The 21,785-nt window shown below is 50.5% G+C and overlaps 1 long non-coding RNA gene across 1 annotated transcript; it reads left to right on the top strand.

The window, feature by feature from the left end:
• The first annotated feature begins 5,241 nt into the window (after positions 1-5,241).
• Gm39265 lies at positions 5,242-20,933 on the top strand. Its single transcript, XR_879259.2, has 3 exons — positions 5,242-5,383; positions 17,766-17,863; positions 20,019-20,933. It is a non-coding gene; the product is annotated as a predicted gene, 39265 (long non-coding RNA).
• The last annotated feature ends 852 nt before the right edge of the window (positions 20,934-21,785 follow it).

Here is a 21,785-nt window from a genome sequence, read left to right as displayed (position 1 = left end):
CCTCCCCTCAAAACCCTATATAAGCCAGAGCCAGGCTGCCTTTCCCTTCTGAGCGGAGACACTTCTATTGGGGAAACTTTTGCTCTCAGAGCCGAAACACCTACATTGGGGAAGCCTTTCCCTCCAGAGCTGTAACACAGCATATTGGTGTGTGGAGTTAGCTAGAAAACTCTTTCAGAAATTCTATTCAAGTGTAGGAGAGAGAAAGCATATCAAGTCACGTACTAAGAGAGTTATTTCAGTTTTGGGTTTGTTTGTTTTTGTTTTGGGTGTTTTTCTGTAGGTTTTTTTTTTTTTTTAATGCATGCGCGCATGCAAATGTGCATGTGCAGTTGTGTGTGAAGGCCAGAAAGGACATCAGATTCTCTGGAGCCGGAGTTAAGAGCATCTTGTGACGGTAAATGTCCTTGAGCGCTCTGGCAGAGCAGCAAGGGCTCTTAAGTGCTGAGCTGTCTCTCCAGTTGCAGGGTTAGGACACTTTAACAGGCAAGGTCTACTAGAAGGCCTTTGGGGCTGTTAAGGCTGTCTACGATGGCCTTACAGGAAATCTCCTGAGAGCGGTATTTCTCACATCAAGCCTCACCAAAAACAGGGTTCTAAGCGACCCCGAATTCTCTGCTAGTTGTTCTGCTTCCGGTTTGATTACCCGTTTCCCTGCCTCTCCGACATTTCAGCCACAGTGCATCACCGGGAAGCCCTAACGATCCTCCATAGTGAGTCAAGCTCGCACTGTGTCTGAGTCCCGCAGGAATGGGACCCTTGAACTTGGGCATGCGCAACCATATGGATGCCGCGGGGGACTGTGGGAAGGAGAGCTGACCTGAGTTCTCCGCTCAAGGCTCGCTCCCCAGCCCTGAGGCGAGCTGCCCTGAGGTGAGGCAGCTGGAGGAAGTCAAGCCTCTACCTAAAAGTGTGCTTTGGAGAAAGTGAGGCAGGGGGACACCTGCAGAAAAGACTGGAGAGAACTGATGAGAAGAGCAAATGCAGAACATTATTTTAAAAAAAATAGCTAAGTCAAAACCAAGGAACAACTTCATTTTCTTTTATTTACTTATTTTATTTTATTTATTTAATGTATATGGCTATACTGTTGCTGTCTTCAGAGACACCAGAAGGTAGCATCAGATACCCATTACAGATGGTTGGGAGCCACCATGGGGTTGCTGGGAATTGAACTCAGGACCTCTGGAAGAGCAGCAGTCAGTGCTCTTAACCGCTGAGCCATCTCTCCAAGCCCAACAACTTCATTTTCAAAATAGCCTAATAGTGACCTGAAAAGACCCTTCATCCAAGTAGATTTTACACTGGGTTTGTGGTCCCTGTGTGTGATCCCAGCATTCAAGAGGCTAAGGACCAGGAGAGGCTCAAGCCAACCTGGCCTTCTCAAGAAGATGAATGAGGCCATAAAAGCACGAGTCAGCTGGCGATAGAGCCAGCGGGAGAGCACTTAACTCGCCTCTCCTGAGGTCCTGACTCAAGCCTCCCCAGTCCTCCCTCTCCCAGATGATTGGTCACTAGGCAATTACTAATTAAATTAAGAAGCAGCTCTATAAGGTCATTGACCTTATTAAAATGTAAATGTTAATGACACCAAGGGCTAGCTAGCCGGAGTACAAAATAGCCCTTGAAACTTTGCAGACAGTTCCCAGTTCCCTGGAAAGTGAGTCCTCTGCACCAGCCAACCATTGCGTCAACCGGTATTCCCCCAAGCACACAACGGAGGAAACTGCTGATGGCCGAATTGATGTCTGTGACAAACATTTATAACAAATGTCCATTGGCTGCTAAGTGGGTGGATGAGCAGCTCGTGGAGCAGCGAAAGAACCAGCTATGGATGCAAGCGGCCGCAGCAGCAGCAGCAGCAGCAGCAACAGCAGCAGCAGCAGCAGCACAGGCAACTAACTGTCTTCAAAATAGCAAAAGGCAGGACCTAGAAGACTATACACTTCAGGTCCTCTTTACATGCAGTTATTTAAAGACATGGCCAGGGTGCTGGAGAGATGGCTCAGTGATTTAAGAGTATTGGCTGCTCTTCCCGAGGTCCCAGGTTCGATTCCCAGAATCCAAGTGGCCCCCTCATAACCTTTTGTAATTCCAGTTTCAGGGATGCCAGTTCCCTGCTGGCCTCTGAGAACATCAGCCACACATGGTATTCATAGATGTACATGCAGGCAAAGCACACACACATACATACATACATACATAAATGTATGTCCTGACAAGAATAACAGCAAATCAAAGGTTACCAGGGAGAAGGAACTAAAGGGAGAGGTGACCCCCCCCCAGAGGGACAAGGAACTTAGCAATCATTTAGAGATAGTCTGTCATGCCAGATAGGTGAACAGACAACTCCATACATTTGCCAAGACTCACCAAATTGTACATTTAAAATTGGTGAATTTTATCACATGGATTATACCTAAATAAAGTCAGCATCCTAAACAACATACACAAAACCTCTGACTTTCCAGCCACTGAGATCACAACGAGAGCTGGAGGGAAGGAAGGTTTCTGTTTCTGTGGCCACTGCAGCATTTTCAAGCGTTTTTCCTTAAACCTTCCCTCCCTCCCACCCCATCCCCGACAGCTCTGTCCTGACCACAGTTGCTCTCCTAGGACATCAGCTGAGACTCTCTGTTACTCTTCTTAAAGGGTTTTGGCCATGCTCAGAAAAGTATTGGGTGGGGGCTGGCAAGATGGCTCAGTGGCTAAGGATGCCAACTACTCTTCCGAAGGTCCCGAGTTCAAATCCCAGCAACCACACGGTGGCTCACAACCATCTGTAACGAAATCTGATGCCCTCTTCTGGAGTATCTGAGGACAGCTACAGTGTACTTTCTTTTTAAAAGAAGAGAAGAGAAGAGAAGAGAAGAGAAGAGAAGAGAAGAGAAGAGAAGAGAAGAGAAGAGAAGAGAAGAGAAGAGAAGAGAAGGTGGCTCTCAGCCACCTGTCAGCATGTAATTTCCAGGCTGTGCTAGCAATGGGCAGCCCTGCCCTGAGGCCTGTCGCTGAGAGCCCTCATGTGGACGTTGATCTTCATCCTTTGCCTTCTGAGGTTGCCTGGTGGATTGCTCCGCCAAGGCAACGTTGAGGGGAGCAGTACCCCACAAACCATGGGCTAGAAGAGAGCAGTGAACAGTCACGTGGACTTGGCAGACATCGTGGCTGGGGAGTCAACGCTCAACCTTAGAAAAGACTTGGCCAGCCGAGAGACCCGTCTGCTGGTTTTCCCACAAATGCCAATAGCCAGTGAGTGTCAGAATTCCCTTAACTATTCTGCTTTAAAAAAAAAAAAATGTTTAAACCCTTTCTTTTTTTTTATTCTAGTCTCCCCAAGTCTTACACACACACACACACACACACACACACACACACACACATACACTTCCCAATAGTGAACCTCTTTAAAGTGTAGTTGTCCCCAATTCTGATATATCAGAGACCCAGAGGGAAAAAGCTGCTCAGAGCTGTCCCACGTGAGATATGCCACCACAGGGTTCTGAGGAGCGGCTTCGCCGACAGAGCTGGGGCCACCTGCCTGTCCTTTCGCCAACCAGAGGCCTGTCCAGCCACCTTCCTGCAGGTCTTGGTTCGATATAGCTGTCAACTTGATCCAGTCTAGAGCTGTCATTATCCAGACAGAAGGTTAGCCTGTGGCCAAGGCTGTGAGAGGTTGTCTTGACTAGTGATTGACGTGAGAAGGCCCAGCCCACTGGCCAAGGTAACCCCCCTAGGCAATGATTGACGTGAGAAGGCCCAGTCCACTAGCCGGGTACCTTCCCTGGGTAGTATTCCTAGCCTGTAAAAGGAAGCCAGTTAAGCATGAGCCAGCAGCAACCCTATCGGCCTCCGAGGTTTCTGCTCCTGCCTGAGTGTCTGACTGACTTCCCTCCGTGATGAACCATGAACTGCCGTGGTGAGATGGAACCAGCCCTTTCCTCCCTGGGTTGCTTGTGGTCCTGATTGCTTCATCACAGCGCAGAGGGAAACTAAGCTACAGCTCGCCCCTTGCCCCTCCCTGTTCACACCTAAAGCACTCCAGGGGCTCCGCTAAAAGCCCCAGATAATGGAGATTCCCAGGAATGAAACCGTGGGATACAAGAGAACCTGACAGCAAAGGATCCAGAACCCGAGATGCCACTTCCTACCAATGCCACCTGTCATAGCAGGAAACAGTGGGGGAGTCCCTCAGGCGGTCTGAGTCACAAACGCCGCCCACGCCCACAAAGCCTAGAGGACACACCTGTGAGGATCAGCACGTGGCCCTGGCAGAAACTCAGAGCCTGGTTCTTCCCCACGCCTGTTTTCGGAGGGAAGGCAGAACAAGAAGGCAGACCCCCTAAACCTGATGGGACTTAATTACACCTAGCTTGTTACTGTGTTTCTGTCTCAGTGGATCTATTAAAACCAGACTAAGTCGGCCGAGGGCTGGGATCCTCAGCTGCCCCCCACTCACCCTCATGGTGAAGATGCGGTAGTTGCTCGTGCGGCTTCTATGAGGGAAGGCTTCTGTGGAGAGCGCTGCCTGTGAATGGTGGGCCCTAGATTAAAATGGGGTCTAAACAAGCCTCGAGACATTACACCCACTCCCTCCTGCCCAACACAGCCTGCTAAGGACTCCCTTAAGTCATATTAAAACTGAAGGTACACTGAGGAGGCTGAGGCAGGAGGATTACTAAGTTTAAGTTTGACGTTGGGCTGGGCTACATAATGACACACTGGTTGCTTGTTTGGTTGGTTGGTTTTGATGTTGCTTTCTTGCTTGTTTGCTTGCTTGCTTGCTTCTTCTTTTTTTTTTTTTTAAAGTACATTGGGAATGCTCTGGATGGCCCGTGGATCCGCTCCCACCTCCACAACAACTGCCCTCAATCTGCTGGCCTGGCTTGTCTCATTGCATGATGACACATGAAGAAGCCAGGTGCTTATGTAATGGTGTTTGTTACCTGAGAAGATTAAAAATACTACTAATAATAATAATGGCAGCCTGGGGTCTGTTGTTGTATCCTTGCTGCATGGGCAGATGTGTGTACAGGCTGGGAATGCAAAGAATGGAGAAAAGACTTCTAGTCAGAGGAAGAAGCCAACGTTCGCCTCTGAGAATACGGCAGCTAAAATCAAGTGGATTATAAAGCAGAGGATCTGAGTCACCAGCACACACTAGGTGACAGATCGTGTCACCTGTAAAGGCCAGGGACAACCGAGCAGGGGAAAGAGGAGCTGGTGACAAGAGGGACGCAGACATGGTGAAGTGCCTGATTCTGAGACGGGAGGTTACCCCAGCGGATGCAGAAGACTTCAGTGTCCTCACCTGGGTTTTATTAAGAGGTGGAAAGGCTCAGGTCAAGAGAGCAGAGGAGAAAGAAACTGTGTTGCTGACTCAATGGTAAGGCAGTGTTGAGGGGTGGGCGGATCCAAGGCTTCCCCTGAGGCCCTGATGTATGGAACACCTCTTCCCTGGAACCTTTAACATGCTTGGCAGAGCTGGTAATGGCCTGGGACTTGGGACCTAGGTCTTAGGGGGAGCTACAGCTATCAGTCACAAGGCTGCTGTGTCCTTCATAATATTCCTGAGGTACCCTGTGTTGATTAGCTTCTGGCTTGGTCCCGTTACTTGAGAGTTTCTGCTGATTTGGTCCCATTTCTACCCTGGAGCTAACGTACAGATTTTCCTAAAAGGCTTGCTTGGTGCAGACAAAGCTTGTGCCAGACCTCACTTGGTTAAGTGCTTTTCCCGAGAACTCTAGCGAAAGAAGTCTAGATTGGCTCACCTTGCCTTCTGAGACAGTTTGAAGGCAGGCATCCTCTTCCTCAGACACACAGGAAGTCACATACTCCTCAGTCCCAGGGGACTCTGGCTTCCTCCTGGGGAGAAGCCTTCCTGTGGTTTCCGGAAGTCTAAGATGAGAAAGAAGGTCCCTTGTCCCCGCTGTGTCCAGCCACTGTTCCCCACTGAGGATCATCAGATGGCCAGATTGCTAGTAGCCATGATGGAGGTTACTAAGCTAAGAGAAGACCCTGTGTCCATGCCCTGTAAAGGTCAGAGAGGGAATAGGAACCCAGCCCTGGAGCTAACCTGCCACCGCACGGACACTGTGAGCGTGGGAACCAGGCACCTACACACAATGCTTGCCTTTGGGTTCCTGCTGTCCATCCCTGGCCACTACAGCAGTGCCGTGGCCATGGCTGGGGCACTTTAGCTCCAGCAAGAATCCCCTATCTCAGTTCTGAAAACCAGAAGTCCAGCTGCAAGGCACAGTTCCCTCTGGGGACTCTGGGAAGGAAGGAGAGATTCATCTCCTTCCAATTCCAATGACTGACACTACTCCTCAGCCTGACAATATCACTCTAACCTCATGGCCTCTTCCTGTGTCTGTCTCTTCTGGGGCTTGCAAGGGATTTCCGTTGGACCCAGGGCCCAGACAGTCACCAAGAATGATCTCATTTCCAGCTCCTTGATCTCTGAAGACCTTTTCTTTTTTTCCAAGCAAAGCCACACTGTGGTGACATTTTTGAGAATTCTGGAATTTGGTTTTCTTTTTTCTTTCTTTCTTTCTTTTTTTTTTTTTTTTTTTTTTTTGGTTTTTCGAGACAGGGTTTTCCTGTGTAGCCCTGGCTGTCCTGGAACTCACTCTGTAGAGCAGACTGGCATCAAACTCAGAAATCTGCCTGCCTCTGCCTCCCAAGTGCTGGGATTAAAGGCCTGCGCCACCACTGCCGGGCTGGGTTTCTTTAAAAACAACAACAACCAAGCACAGAACTATCACACGACTGTGCTTTGGTTTTAATCCCACGTGTGGGATGTGGGTGGCTTCAGACTGTCCACAGCAGCTGACTGTGATCTGCCTCCTGCTCCAGCGGAAGCATGGCTTTGCCAGCTGCAGATAATTTTTGTAACAGTGTGACATTTGGAATTCTGGAAACTTTTCAGAGGATACATAAATGCTAGGGCCCTAAGAGGCAGCGTGGTTGGTGTTGGTTGTTCAGGGAGGTTAGTTGTGATTTGTTAGTGGCTGTGGTCATAGAAGAAACAAAAGGAAAACAATTAGATTCAGGGATTTTCCTAATTCCTCTCTCTCCTCTCTCCTTGTTTCTCTTCTATCTAGTGTGAAACTAGGGGGGATAAAGGGTAAGAAGAAAAAAACAAAAACTGCCAAAGGCCAGCTACACCACACCTCAGGAAGTTGCCAGAGCCTCTATAGGTAAAAGTTGCTTATCCATGAGGCCAGTCTCCCTGGCACCCAAGAACTGTCACATCTTTGCTCAGAACAAGCTTTCTAGATCCTAACATGTCCACAGAGGAAAAATGGCAGCCTGGACGCCGCCCTCTTCAGCACCACCACAGGACCACAAGAGGAGACTGTAGAGAGGAGGAGATGGGAGGTTGTGGATAAGAAGAAAAGTCAAGGAGACCCAGCTGGTCGGTTATGGCTCATCTTATTTCCTGCTGGAAACGGCACCGCAGGAAAGTTACCATGGCTGCCGGATGAGTCCCCACAGCTGGGAAGCAGCCAGCAAGAAGACAAGATGGACTTCCAAGCACAGAACAATTATGCAAACTCCACTATGTTTACAGAGGCTTGATGGGTGAGCAGGCAGCATGTCTGCCTGGCACCTGTGTTAGTGTTGGGAACTCAGAGGGGCTACTTGTGGCTGTCCGTTCTTTGCTGCCTATGGCAGCAATGGCTTTGCTGTGAATATCTGAAAGTGGGCATTTTAGAGCAGCCATCCCAGGATACTGGTAGCTGCTGTGAGTAGATCACAGTGTGTTTTCCAGGCCTTTTCTAAGCTCACAACTTGCTCTCTGGAGGGTCCCATTGGCTCGCCCTCACTCAGGCTGGCTTCCCAGTTAGATTCTCAGTTCTGTCTCTTTCTTTAAAGTAAATGTTTGGGAGGCTGGAGAGGTGACTCAGTGGTTAAGGGCACTTGCTGCTCTTGCAAAAGACCTGGGTTTAATTCCCAGCATCCTCCATGGAGGCTCACAACCATCTTTAACTCCAGTTCCAGGGGCCCCTGGTGCCCTCTTCTGGCCTCTATGGGTACTGCATGCACACAGTGTACAGGCATGTGTGTGTGTGTGTGTGTGTGTGTGTGTGTGTGTGTGTGTGTGTGTATGAATATTATCTTGGACTCTCTTCATGCACATGGTTCTTGTGCTTTCTGAGACATTTGATTCTTGAGTTATAGCTGCCACCAAGGGCCTGAGCTGAGAGTCCGGCCTCCGTGTATCAGCGTTGTGCAATCAGGGCTATAAAGAGATGCTCAGAAAATAGCTTCTCCAGCAGGCTTCCTTCCTGTGGCTGATTTCATGTAGACATGTCACAACTATGGGGGGGTGGGGAGGGGGGGCGGGGGGAACGAGAGGTTAAAGAGTATGCAGGATTTGCTGAAAAGGTTATTTCTTATTAAAAAAAAAAAAAAAAAAAAAAAAAAACTCTGCCCTGTCAAGTGGTGAGAGAACAACCAGGCAGATTCCACCCGCTTTGTTCCCTAAGTCTGGGATGATAAAGGAGCCTGGCTTCAGTAAGAGTTCCACACCTACGCCACCAACCATCTCCCAGCCCTGACACCACCAACCCAGCTTCCCAGCGCTGCAGAAACTCTTGTGGGGTGTCTGGGTGTTCAGTGGGTGTGTCCCACCAGGACAGTGTATCTGGTGGATGAAGATGGGACTTGAACTTAAGGACTAGGCCTCCTCCCTGCTTGCAGCTCTCTGTGGCACTTGCTCGCTGTCCTCCGCAGAGCAGCTCCTGTGCCTGTGTCCCTTCCTCTGTTCCTCTTGAGCAGTAACTGAGTAGGGTCCCGGTCTAGCATGGCGCTTTCCTTCTTCTGTCTCTCTAGCGATGCTCTTCTGTGGCCCTCAGCATCCAGCACTGTGGCAACAGCTCTTCTCCCCCGGCTGGCTCGCCCTCTGGCTGCTTGCCAGGCATTTTGGTCTGCGGTGTCTGGAGCGTCTCTACACATCTAACTGTCGCTTTGTTTTTCTCTCTTCTGCTCTGCACTTCATGGGTTGAAAATTCATGCTTTGGCAGGAGTGTGGTGCCCGGCACTCTTTAGCTCTGTGAGTTCAAGGCCAGCCTGGTTTACATGGATAGCCTGAGTTGCATAGAGAGACCCTATCTCAAAAAAAAAAAAATCCTGTTTCCACCAGTTCTGGCATGGAGCATTCTCACGCTGACACCGCACTTGGCTCCTTTCTGTGGAGCTCTGACTGAGATTGGAGCTGAGCCTGTCTTCATAGGGTTTCATGATGGAACTGGTGTGGCCCTCACCCTACCAAGCTTTGCCACTATTTCCATGGTAACTATGTAAAACATTATTTTACATGGTAACTATGTAATACATTGTTTCCTGGGAAAATAATGTTTCCTGTTGATCTAATGTAGTATTGTCACAGATGAAGCAGATGGAAGTTGTTGGCCACATCCAGACCCCAATCTAAGTGACGAAATCCATCTGGACAGCCGTCCAACCCTTTAACCCTAGAAGGACCAGGAGCGTGGCGAGTAAGGCTTTGCAGCCCGTCCCCTCTCTGTCACAGCTGCTGGATTCTGAGTGCAGACGCAGCTGTGGAGGATGTCAGTGAACGGGAGAGCCTGCTGTGCTCCATTCTGAGAGCAGGTGACAGATGTGTGGCTGTCTGTCAGATGCTGAGCTGGTCTTGTGCCTTACACAAGCAAACACTCTCTCAAAGATGCCTGGAAGCCTTCTCGGACGCTTTGAGTAGTAGAGAGCTTACTGCTTCATAAGGACCTCAAATAAGCAGAGCTGTTAGGGATAAAGTGAGCCTGAAGCCACACTTCTCAGTGTGATCCTCCCCCAAACCTCACTGAGGGGAAGGAGGGGCAGACAGGGAAGAGTCTGAGCCACTTAGGCTCATCTCTTGTACCTGCATGCTCCTTGGGAAAGTGGGTTGAGAGGTAGGGGGCATGCCCACCGTCACTGAGGTTTAATTGAGCAAGCCTGCAGTCACATGAAGACTTGCAGCCACTGAATTTCTGCTTCCCAAGTTGATGCTCACTGCACCCAGATGACAGGCTTTCCTGTCTTAAACCAGCGATGATGAGGTAGGCACTATGGGGGTGTGGCGAGTAGCTTAGGTTGAGTTTGGGTTGGGTTGGGTTGGCAACAGGCCGTTGTTATCCAAGCCGGACTGCAGCTTTAGGCCCCAAGCATTCTCCTCTGCCTTCTGTCTGGCTGTGTCTACAAGCATGCACGCACCTTGTGCCCACCAGGTTTACCTTTTAACATCGTAATAAGCAGACACAACCTGGGCTGTAGAGGTAGCTTAGTAAAGTGCTTTCTGTGCAAGCATGAGGACCTGGGTGCAGATCCCTAGCAAACATTAAAAAGCCAGGTGTGGCAACACATGGCTGTAATCCTGGTGCCGGGGAGGCAGAGACGAGCAGACCGATGGAGTTCACCAGCCAGTCTAGACAATCAGTGAGCGTCAGGTTTAGAGAGAAACCTTGTCTTAAGAGAGGACTGTAGAAAACAACAGAGAAAGACATCTGACGTTGACTCTGGTTTGCGCACATAATGAACATGTAACAACAGTATACATGTGTGAGCATGTGTACATGACATACACTACACACATGAACGTGTGTGCACAACATATACAACACACACATACAATAGGAGTGAGTGTCTTTTGGTAGAATTCATTCTAGGGACTCCTCTCTAGTCTTGCAGGTCAAGTGGCTTCTTGTAGAGACGTTTGTTGCCCTTGGCCTGTGGGTTATCCACATGAAACTCAGGCGGGGTCTGCTGTCTACCTGCTGTGATGTTCCCAGGGAAGCTGGCAAAGACCTGGAGCTGAGCCCACAGCACACTGTGTCTATAGCAGCCCCATATGCCACTCCGACTAAATCACCATTGGCCAATGTAAGGACACGGTCCAAGTGTAAACACAAGATTCCCTTGCTCTGTGTACACCTTGCACATAGAAGCTGACAGGTAATTTATATAGTATCCATAATTGTGAGCAGGAAACTCATGATCTGGCAGGGTTTTCTACTGTCATCATACCTGTAAAGATGAAGATGATGGCTTCCACAATTGTACCAGAGTTGGTGTGAGGCATCTTGAGTGTCTGGCCCCGGTCTAGGTGAGACAGGCTGATCTCATTCCTTATGGCGGCACCTGAGTTCAGAACATGAAGGAGACGCCACCAACTGTTCGCTTAGACTCTGTGGTTACACATGAGGGAATGCATCCTGTCCTAGGAGGGAATTTCCTGAGAGAGTTGAAGCCCACCAGAGCCTTCCCTCTTTGGGTGCATCTGGCACTGTGGGGGTGTGCAGGTATAGGATGGTTGTGGGAAGTACTTATGGAAAGAGGAGCAGGTGAGCTCACGGAGGGACAGCAGGGGTCACCTGTCAGCTTGGAGTATATGAATATATGTGCCTAAGAGAACACAGATCTTCTCCTTGACAGAGAGTCTGCAGGCCAGGCCCAAAAGGAAGAGAAAAATGGACCACGGTGCATCTGTGGAAATTGAGAAACTGCCCACAGGATCTATTCCTCATCTCAGACCTTGAACCCAGGCTCCTTCAGGGTAGAAAGGTATCCTGGGCTCACTGTTTTTGAGTGGGGCAAACACTCTGCCAGGCAGGAGGACATCCACACTTCTTATCCGGGTTTGCAAGTCTGCTGCCTGCCACGCAAAGTGCAGTGGGCGGAGTCTGTAGTGGGCGGAGTCTGCAGTGGGCGTGTCCCATAAGTAACTATCCTTGAGAGACAAGGCTCCTTGGAACTTACTCTTGGAAGGTAAACGTTCCAACAAAACGAAGCCCTGTGAACTCCGCTGGCGGCACTTTGTCATCGCTGGCAGGAAACCTTCAGAGACTGCAGCGAACTGCCTCTTAATCCTGTCAGGCAAGGTCAGTAGCTGGGTGCAGGCTCCATACACAAGCCAGAGCCCCCAACAGTCTATCCATCTCCCCAACACTACAGGAGTTAAACTGTGCCTGACCCTCCAAAACACACAGACACATAAACAGTGGGAGATAAGACAGCCCGGCTCTGCTCCACTCTGGGGAAAGAGATGAAGAGCCTTGGCGTGAGGGGTAGCCTCGCTGTGAAGGCGCTTGTTAGCCCAGCCCCTCCCAGCAGCTGCCTTTGCGGTGGCGTTGGAGGACAGTGTTCTTGGCCCAGAAACTATAGAGTATAGGGTCAAAGTCATAAAGTTCAGAAGCAGAGAGAGGCGCCGCCCAGGAGCACGCTTGAAAGCAGACACCGGTCTGTGCACGGCTGTGTGGCTGCCAACAGTCTAAGAATGGTGTAGAGACTACAGAGACAAAGTTTGGAGCTGAGACGAAAGGATGGACCATCTAGAGACTGCCATATCCAGGGATCCATCCCATAATCAGCTTCCAAACGCTGACACCATTGCATACACTAGCAAGATTTTGCTGAAAGGACCCAGATATGGCTGTCTCTTGTGAGACTATGCCGGGGCCTGGCAAACACAGAAGTGGATGCTCACAGTCATCTATTGGTTGGATCACAGAGCCCCCAATGGAGGAACTAGAGAAAGTACCCAAGGAGCTGAAGGGATCTGCAATCCTATAGGTGGAACAACAATATGAACTAACCAATAACCTCCCGGAGCTCGTGTCTCTAGCTGCATATGAATCAGAAGATGGCCTAGTCAGCCATCAGTGGAAAGAGAGGCCCATTGGTCGTGCAAACTTTATATGCCTCAGTACAGGGGAATGCAAGGGCCAAGAAGTGGGGGGGGGGGAGTGGGGAGGGGGAGCGTGTGGAGGACTTTTGGGATAGCATTGGAAATGTAAATGAAATAAATACCCAATTAAAAAAAAAAAAAAAGAATGGTGCAGAGACATCTCCAGGGTGGAGAAAGACAAAGGGACAGACAGAAACTGACATGGGTGTCCTTGAAAGGAGGAGGACTAGGTGTTCCTACCCAAAAGGCCCAGACTTGTGGCTGAGGATGTGGCCCGGGGCTCAGCAGTGGAGTGTTTAGCTAGCATGCACAAGTCTCCAGGCGGCAGCACTGCAGAAGATCAAAGGTCAAAGTGGAAGCCAGACAGCAGTGCCCTGTGCTGGGCAGCCTGGAGAGTGGCTTACTGATGTCCCCAATGAGATGGGGACACGGGGACCTTCTGTCAGAAACCAGAAGCCTTGGACAGGAGAATTTTTGAGGATTGGAAACAGATTACCGGGGTGTCATGGGGTGGCAAGTGCTGATCAAGTGACAGATAGCAGGATGCTGGGACAGGCCAGCCGAGAACACCAAGAGGAGTTCTCCCCCCAGGCCTGAGGCCACTGCCCCTACAAAGGAGATGCCACAACTGCCCTCGATTGGCATCTAGAAGCCAGAGGGAATGGTTCTCTCATTCCCAGAATCAAGAAGAGCCAGTAGATCCATGTACCCAAAGCGAATGACAAGTTTCCACAGAACTGGTCAAGATGACCCTGTCTGCTTGAATGGTGCAGCTGAGTGTGAGTTGTGCGGCTGTGAGATTGTGTGGCTGTGAGATTGTGTAACTGTGTGGCTCAAGAACTGCCCAAGGCTATGAGGTCACACCCAGTTTGATTATCATCGACCTCACAGCTACTATCCACATATAAGAAAATGCGCACTATGTTTCTCTTTTCTGGATCTGAGATACCTCACATGGGGTGGTTTTTATTTTTGTTTGTTTTGGAGACAGGGTTTCTCTGTGTAGCCCTGGCTGTCCTGGAACTCACTCTGTAGACCAGGCTGGCCTCAAACTCAGAGATCCACCTGCCTCTGCCTCCCCAGTTGCTGGAACTTAAAAGCGTGCGCCGCCGCCGCCACCACCACCTGGCTATGATTTCACCACCACCTGGCTATGATTTCATTTTTTTGTTAACAGCTGAGTAACACTCCATTGAGTAAATGTACCAAGGGCCATCTAGGTGGTTTCTGATTTCTGGCTATTCCGACTAAAGCAGCAATGAAACATGGTTGAGCAAGTGTCTCTGTGGTAGGATGAAGCATCCTTTGGATACATGCCCAAGAGTGGTACAGCCAGCTCCTGAGGTAGATCAACTCCCGTCTTCCCCAGGAATTTCCATATTGATTTCCACTGTGGCTGTACAAGTTTTCATTTCCACCAGCAATGGATGAGTGCTCCCCTTGCCCCACTTCTCAATGGATGAGTGCTCCCCTTGCCCCACTTCTCCATGGATGAGTGTTCCCCTTGCCCCACTTCTCCATGGATGAGTGCTCCCCTTGCCCCACATCTCCATGGGTGAGTGCTCCCCTTGCCCCACTTCTCCATGGGTGAGTGCTCCCCTTGCCCCACATCTCCATGGGTGAGTGCTCCCCTTGCCCCACTTCTCCATGGGTGAGTGCTCCCCTTGTCCCACTCCTCCATGGATGAGTGTTCTCCTTACTCCACTTCTGCATGGGTGAGTGCTCCCCTTGCCCCACTCCTCCATGGGTGAGTGCTCCCCTTGCCCCACTTCTCCATGGGTGAGTGCTCCCCTTGCCCCACATCTCCATGGGTGAGTGCTCCCCTTGCCCCACTTCTCCATGGATAAGTGCCATGCTGAGAGGTCTGAGATGAAATCTCAAAGCAGTTCTTATTTTGACTAAATGATTTTTCTTTTCTTTTCAGAGGGGAGCAGAGGGAGACTCGGCACAGAGTTTTCTCTGTGCACCCTTTGCTGTCCTGGAACTCACTCTATAGACCAGGCTGGCCTCGAACTCAGAGATCCACCTGCCTCTGCCTCCTGAGCATTTGGCTTAAGGGCCTGCACCAGCACTGCCCAGCTAGGAGATTTTTTCTTAATTAGATCTTTTGAAGTGGGAAGACCCAGCTTTAATGGGCTCTTTTTAGGTGATAAGATCTGCTCTAGATCTGGGCCATACCTTTGTGGCTGCCTACGTAAAGGGCGTGGAAGAGGGAAGCACCTGTTCTTTGCCTGCTTGCGCTAGCTCTGCCTTTTCTGGCATGAGGGTCTACCTCTTTGAGATCCAAATGTATACTGAAGACCAATTGAGACAGCCAGCCTTGTGGGCCAGATTCTTGGACTTCCCATTGGTAGACAGCCATTGTTGAACTATCTGGACCATAGCCTGTAAGCCTCTCTAAAAAAAAAATATATATATACATATATATATATATATATATATATATATATATACACACACAACACACATATATATCATATAATATGTAATATGATATTGGGATATTATAGTATATAATATATTGACATAAATATAATAACATCTCATATATATATGTGTGTGTGTGTGTGTGTGTGTGTTCTATCAGTTCTGTTTTTCTAGAGAACCCTAATATACCCATCCAGCACTGTACTGGGGCCTGGGTATGGTGTTTGGATATGGCCCCTTGGGAGGTGATAATTAACACTGTGTCCATCTCTGCCTCTGAGCCAGCAGCAGCATGACGTTGGTAGGAAGTCAGTCAGCCACGGAGTGAAGGTTGACAGACACCACAGCAACAGCCCTAGGCATCCAGGGCTTTCTCCAAGAAAGCCAGTCATCAGAACTCAGCACGTCCCAAGTGATCTCCCAGAAATCCGTCAGTAGAGGTCTGGTTAGGTGAGCTTGCAGCTGCCTCCTGTCTCTGAACATGTGCCTTCTACTGCCAAGGGGGCTCAGAAGGGTCTGGCTTTCTCTTTCCCCCAGATCCACATGTCCCCATGGGTACAGGGTCTAGACTGCTTCGTGTCTGAACAGAGCTGTTTGACAGCAGACTGCTAACTGCTCTCCTGACTCAGTGTTAATAATCTACGGTTTAAAGGCTACCTCACCTTCCAAGGGGGCCATATCCAAACACCATACCCAGGCTCCATTACAGAGAAGGACGTGTTGTTAGGCTTCAGGAGTAGCAGAGGAAGAGAGGACAGCTTCCCACAGCAGAGACTAGTGTCTCTCCTCACACCACTCCCACTTCAGGATTCAGTCTCAAAGATGGACTCAATAGACACCACCCAGGAAGTTGTCCACCTGATGGCCCACTCAAAGTCTATATTTGCTGGGGACCAAAATGGGTTTGTCAGCCCTGAAGGAGGTCCCATGCCGGCTAGATCTATGTCAACTTGATGCAACCTGTAGTCGTGCAAGAGGAGGAAAACGTGATTGAGAAAATGCCTCCACTGGGCTGCAGAGATGGTTCAGCGGTTAAGAGCACTGACTGCTCTTCCGAAGGTCCTGAGTTCAATTCCCAGCAACCACATGGTGGCTCACAACCAGCCCTGATGAGATCTGATGACCTCTTCTGGTGTGTCTGAAGACAGCTACAGTGTACTTACATATAATAATAAATAAATCTTGAGAAAAAAGAGGAGGAGGAGGAAGAGGAGGGAGAGGAGGGAGAGGAGGGAGAGGGGGGAGAGGGGGGAGAGGAGGGAGAGGGGGGAGAGGGGGGAGAGGAGGGAGAGGGGGGAGAGGAGGGAGAGGGGAGAGAGGAGGGAGAGGAGGGAGAGGAGGAAGAGGAAGAGGAGGAAGAGGAGGAAGAGGAAGAGGAGGAAGAAGAGGAAGAGGAGGAAGAGGTGGAAGAAAGAAAGAAAATGCCTCCACAAGAACAAGATCAGGCTGTAGACCATTTTCCATCATTAATGGGGGAAGGTCCAGCCCATTGTGGGTGGTGCTCTCCCTGGGCTGGTGGTCCTGGGGTTTATAAGAAAGCAGTCTGAGCAAGCCAACACCTCAATCAACACCCCTCCATAGCCTCTACATCAGCTCCTGCCTCCAGGTTCCTGCCCTGATTCCTTTAGGGTTGGACTATGGATGTGGAAGTGCAAGTCAAATAAACCCTTTCCTCCGCAACATGATGTTTCATCGTAGCAACAGAAACCCAAACTAAGATAGCCCCCCTTCAGACAGACGTGCCCTGGGAGCCAAGCTGGAGACAGGCAGTGTCTTGGCTGGCAGCAACAGAGTTAAGTGCCTCTGCTCACATATCTGGCCCATCCATCTTGCAATGGCTGCTGTGTCTCAGCCAACAGCATAAAAATCCAGGCACGGGGCTCCCAGGATGATGGTGGCTGCTGGATCCGCCCATCTCCACGTGTCTGCAACAGCTGATGCCCCCCTCCATTGTGGAATGTGGTTTTCCTTTGGGTTTGCTGATGGTAACTGCTTTCTTCTAGTCTGTGTGTATGATCCAATCCATCCAGATGAGTGACATTTGCTGCCCGGGTTCAGATCCTGACTCTGCCATTACCAACCACGGGCAAGTATGCTTAATAGACCATGGCTCACCCAGAGTCTGGCTGCCAGAGTAGGGGATGATAGGAGGGCCCATGGTCTTGGCACAGCGATGCATACAGGGGGGACCCTGGATAGTAGAGACCAGTAATCGCCACACACGAGGTGCAGAGCTGCCCTGAAGACAGGTTTTTGAGGAGTTCTCAAGTGGGCCAGCAAACCCTGGGCTCTGGAGGCCGAGGAGAGGCAGGACGAAGTCCTTTCTGGAACCCCATCACCTGGCGTGTAAAGTGTTCACCATTGGAATGTGTCACCTGTGCTTTCCCCTGTCATAGCCAGTTTTGGTCCAGCTTCTTTTCTGCATAGCCTTTGCAGGATGGCAGCCCTCCTAGGAGAGCATCCCTCCTGTGTAGCGCTCTTCCTCCTCAGCTGGCTAGCAATGTCTCTGTTAAACATTGTAGTCCTCACTGGGAGAAAGGCTGGAGTGCTGCCCATCCCACTGCCCCACAGTGCCCACGAGTGAGCCGAAGCTGACACAATGAACACTGAGGCGCGTTCTCCTCTGTCTTCCCTCCTTTCTCCTTGCCAGCGAGGATGCAGACGTGATGGATGGAGCTTGTGCAGCCATTCTTAGTCCATGAAGCACTGGACCAGAAATGTCAGAACAGCACACAGGGAGAAGCCTGGGTATGGAGAACCTTGTGGAATTCATTGTCCTGCCAGCATTGGGCTTTCTATGGCATATAATCTGTCTGGTGAGGAGCACTCTCCCCGTTTTACTTCCAGTCGTCCCTCTCTCCGTCCTCCATGTCTCCTCCCCTTCCCTCTCTCCCTTTCTCCCATGTTTTCCTCTTCCTCTCTGCAGCCGGGCTGAATTCTAACTGGGACTCAGCCAACAGTGGTTCTGCTTCCCTGGTCAGCAGGCCAGGAAAGCTCATGGGTGGAGCATCCTCCACCTGCTCTGCGGGAAGCCATCCATCAGTCAGCAGAGGCAGTCCGAATCTGCATCCAGGCAGACAGTGGTGATAAGCACCAGGGCTCACTGGATGCAGAAACTTTCCCAGATGGCGCTGCAAGATGTTTCTTTCCAGGTTCCACTTGCTCTAGATGGAGGGAACTCCGTGCTTGGCTTCTCTGGCACCATGCTCTGTCCTGGCTGGCCCCAGTCATGCCTGGCAGGATAAGCCAGACACAAGACAGAGGTTGCAGTTGCACTTCATGAGGTCCCTAGGGTATGAGATTCATTGTGACAGCAAGAGACCATCCATCTTGCAATGGCTGCTGGGTACAGTTTCACTTGGGATGTTAAACAAGCACCGGAGATGGAGAAAAACCCACAAAGTAGTGTGAGTGCCTCGTGTCACCGAAAGATATACTGATAACGCTTATGGTGGAGAAATCTGGGCACACTGAAAATGAAATGCCAAAGCCAGGCGCGGTGGCACATGCCTGTGACCCCGACACTTGGGAAACTGAGGCAGGATGGTCCTATTGCTGCCTTTACAGCAAGTTCCTGGATAGCCTAAGCTATGAGACCAGTCTCCAAAAACCACCACCACCATAACCCAGGATGGCTGTTGAAACTGGGGCGCCCTTGTCTTTAGGACTCGAATGTACCTTTACGATCCCCCTATGAAATGCTTTCTTCAATGCATTCAGTGACAGTCCATCCCAAACTGTGGCAGAAACCACAGCAGAAGCATGCTCGAACAAAGGCAGGGACTGGCAATGCAGTTGAGCCTGTGCCATGGTTTCAATTACATACAGAAATATGCAACGAAGAGGAATGAAATGCACCAAAGTTGCAACCACTTAAGTTTGGGCAGCAGGCTAAAGGGATAGCTGTCCTTTCTTTCCTCTACTCCCTCCTGGTCTGTTTTTTTTTTTTTTTTAAGACACCATGGCCCAGGCTGGCCTGGAATTCATTATGTTACCCAGGTTGGCATTGAACTCTATGTGATCTTCTGATCACAAGCTCCCAAGGGCTGGAGTTTGGGGCACGTGTAACACACTCAGCTGATTATTTTCTTCTTGCTCTAAACATTCTGAAGTACAGACCTTGGCATAGACTTCAGAACGAACTCTATACATCCCAAGGTGGCAGTAGGCTGGAGCCGGGCATGGAGGGCACCACACCATTAAGGGAACAGAGTCCCTGGCACAAGTCACCTGGTTTCCTGGGGAAGCAGGCCAAGAGTCTTCTAGGAGCCACAGCTCAGGACAAGAACTGTGTGGCAAGGGGATGTCCAGGCTAGCGTCACACAAGGACAGGCTCTGGCAGGCATTGGGATTTGCTGCTTATAGAACCCTGCACCGGGACCTTAGTTTGAATGCTAGCTGATCAGCTCTGTGCTTGGTCACCAAATTATTACTGGGCTTCTCCAGAAGGTGTAAGTGGGCCACAATCCCATCCTGACAGCAAGCAGGAGCAGGACCACGACCCACACACACACTACCCCCCCCCAATACACACACACACACACACACACACACACACGCATGCACCCAAGGCCTGGCTCTGGGGGCGTGGGGGGTGTTTCCTGCTCGGTTGCACCCCATGGCCAGCTCAGCCTCTGTGCCAACGCCAGGCAGCTGCGGCGTCCATGGCTTGTGGTTGCCTCAGCCCCAATCTGGGCTCCTGGTTGCTCAACCCAGCATGTTTTTCCTCTTTTCCTCTTCTGCTTTTCCCAGGCTGAGTCCTGCTGCGTGTGGGCCCCGGGGCTCTGCGGGCGAGCACACAACACACCCCAGGCCCGTTTCCATGTCCCTGATTGCTTTTCCCTCCCCGGGGTTGCTAAACAGCCTATGAAGAAAGCCCTTTCTTTTGCCTTTTTATTTTAAGGAAGGAGTGTGGTGACATCTGTCTACGGAGAGGCTCCATGTCCAAGAGACCAGCCCCTGCCTAGAGGTATCTGTTTCGTCTCCTCCTCAGAGGGTCCCAGGAGAGTCTAGTGACGCCTTCCTTCAAGGGTTCAAGCAAGGGAAGTCTCCGATGCTTCAGTGAAGAGTCACCCAGCACTCACCTACTGGGCCTGAGAAAGGAGAGAAGAGGAGCCTATGGGATCGGGGTAGAGGCGAAGCTGAGCACAGAGCTGTGTTGTTTCAGAGGCCCCTGCCTTGGCCTTTGTGACGCATTTCCTTAGAGCAATGGTTCTCAACCTATAGGATGCCACCCCTGGGGGGGGGCGGTTGATTGACCCTTTCAGAGGGGTTGCATAGCACATATTCTGCCAATCAGGCATTTACATCACGATTCATAACACTAGCAGAATTACAGTTATGAAGTTAGCCATGAAAATCATTGTATGGTTGGGAGGTCACCATAACACGAGGAACTGTACTAAAGGGACCAGAGTTAGGAAGGTTGAAGCCCGCTGCCTTAGAGTCTTAAGGAAAGGACCTGGTCGGCTCTCGTTCTAGCTCTGAGTGAAAACAAGGACATTAGCTGGGTGCTGTACCCTGTGAGCCAGAGGTGAAGACACTGACCTCCTCCGCAGCTTTCCTCAGAACCCAGGCAACTGCACACAGGCAACGGAACAGCAAAGCCAGGCCCTGCTTCAAGGCCCTGGGCGTGGTTGTGCTTTATATGTAGGTCATGCCTCAGGCTCCCAAGGGCCTTCTAGTCAGCTTCCAGGGGCCAGGCCTGTTAGGCCAACCCACAAGTGGCTGTCCCTCCCCCTCTACAAGAAGAACCTTGACACACACCCTGCATGAAAGGAACCTGCCAGGTTTTTCCGAGCACCAGAAGAAAAGCCAGGCTGCTGACATCTGAAATAAATACCTCCTGTCTTGATCCCTGGGTCTGCGAGGATCTTTATTCCATAAACATCTGAGAGGGCTGTCTCTCAGCAGAAACAGCTTGGCCTCCAGGCGCCTAGGCCCTGGCTTCTATTACTATGTATGCGAAGGTTGGGGGGTGGGAGCTTGTGGCCAGGGGCCAGCACACTTCTTTACCAGCACAACCCTGGCAGCAACCATGGCTTCATAAGCATGAGGGGCTGGCCCTGAAGGTGGGGCACAGCTGCCCCACGCCTGTGTGCTCTGGGAGCACAGGACCAGTGTGAACTCAGGGAAGCCCCTGCACAGGTATGCAGGAACTTTTGAATGTTTTAAAGCTGAGTTTCAGCCTGAGATTCGTAGAGTCTCCAGGCCTAATGGCCTAAGGCAGAGACCCACTGGGTATAGGTCTCTGCTGCACACCAGGATTTAAGTTCCGTGTGTATTCAGGAGGGGTGGATCCTCAGCTTTTAGGGTCCCAAAAGTCCGGAATCTATATGCCCAGCCTGGTCTCCTGTTATAAATGAAAATGCAAAAGACAAAACTCAGGTGTCACACAGCTGGGATCTGGGCTCTCAGGAGGAGGTGGAGGAAGCAGAGTTGGGGGTTAACGGTCATCCCTACTGAATACTGCACTCAAGGCCAGCAGGGGTCCTAAGAGACCCTGTCTTAATAATAATAATAATAATAATAATAATAATAATAATAATAAACCCAACTTTAGCCCGCTTGAGTGAGAAAAAGAGAAAATGAATTGGCTGGCTATCAGTGACAAGACACAGGGATAGCTGGCAGCCAGCAGGGTGGGGTCTGTGAGGTCCAGGAGTGCAAA

Source organism: Mus musculus, chromosome 8 (genome assembly GCF_000001635.26).
Source record: "Mus musculus strain C57BL/6J chromosome 8, GRCm38.p6 C57BL/6J".
Taxonomy (NCBI): Eukaryota; Metazoa; Chordata; class Mammalia; order Rodentia; family Muridae; genus Mus; species Mus musculus.
Note: the sequence above shows the minus strand (reverse complement) of the source record. Positions and strands in the feature narration are given on the sequence as shown.